This window comes from Plasmopara halstedii (assembly GCF_900000015.1).
Source record: "Plasmopara halstedii genome assembly, contig: Scaffold_2956, whole genome shotgun sequence".
NCBI classification, from domain to species: domain Eukaryota; phylum Oomycota; class Peronosporomycetes; order Peronosporales; family Peronosporaceae; genus Plasmopara; species Plasmopara halstedii.
Genome location: NW_020189861.1, coordinates 1,138,949 through 1,139,997, shown reverse-complemented (window position 1 = coordinate 1,139,997; position 1,049 = coordinate 1,138,949).

Below are 1,049 nucleotides of genomic sequence, written 5' to 3'. Positions count from 1 at the left end.
ACACCACTCAGTAGGCGCGGGGCGACCTACTGGGGGAGAACTGAGTTCTGTTGAGCCTTAGGGGCATAGGTCAACAGGGCCCAGCCTCGAAGAGCCCCGTGCTCTTGAACACGAAACGTGTATGCAAGCCGGGATTGCTGGTCGTGGAGACGACCGTAACGGGCTTCGAAAAGCCATGGAGTATCCTCACCGATTCCGGGGCGTCGGGCAATTATGCTCGACGCATAACGATGGAAGGAAGTCAGCTGTATGCTGAAGCGCTGAAAACGCTGTTGGGTGACATCGTCACTGTACGTTTAGCGACGGGGACACGTGTCGCGTTCCCGAAGGTCCTTGTGGACCTTGGATTATAGTTTCTTGACTTTGATAGCGTGGAACGCTGTCTAGTCTTAGACTTGGATGCAAGGTATGACCTCATCCTAGGAATGGCATGGTTAAAATACCATGAGCCATGGATTGATTGGAGGTCAAAAACCTTGGGTGCTACGCGCACGTCTCCTGGTGGAGCTTTGGCGAGTCATGAATCCACCTCTGCCAGGAGACAAAATCGCTATTGGCGAGAGCACTGGACCGAGACGGTCAACGTGCTGGACATTGAGATGTCCGAGTTGGTAGACACCAACAGTGTATCAGACAGGAGTCCCGAGCGTGGCTCGCGGGCTGATCGTGGAGTGGCACGTAGCCTACTGAGCGCTGCTCAAGTTTGGAGCAGTCGCTGCATTTCATGCGTGACATGGTCGGCCAAGAACCGAGGCATCGATGGCGAGGCCTCCGTGATGCACGTGAGGTGGCACGTAGTTCACTGAGCGCTGCCCGAGTATCAAAGCAGTCGCTGCATGTCATGCGTGACATTGTCGGCCAGGGGCCGAGGCCCCCGTGACGCACGTGAAGTGGCACGTAAACCACTGAGCACTGCTCATGTTGCGAAGCAGACGCTGCATGTCATCTATGGCGTTGTCGGACAGAGTTCGAGGCATTTTGAGCGCGGCCCTTCAGATGCGCGTGGAGTGGCACGGTATCCACTGGACGAAGACTGCGGGTTTAGCAGC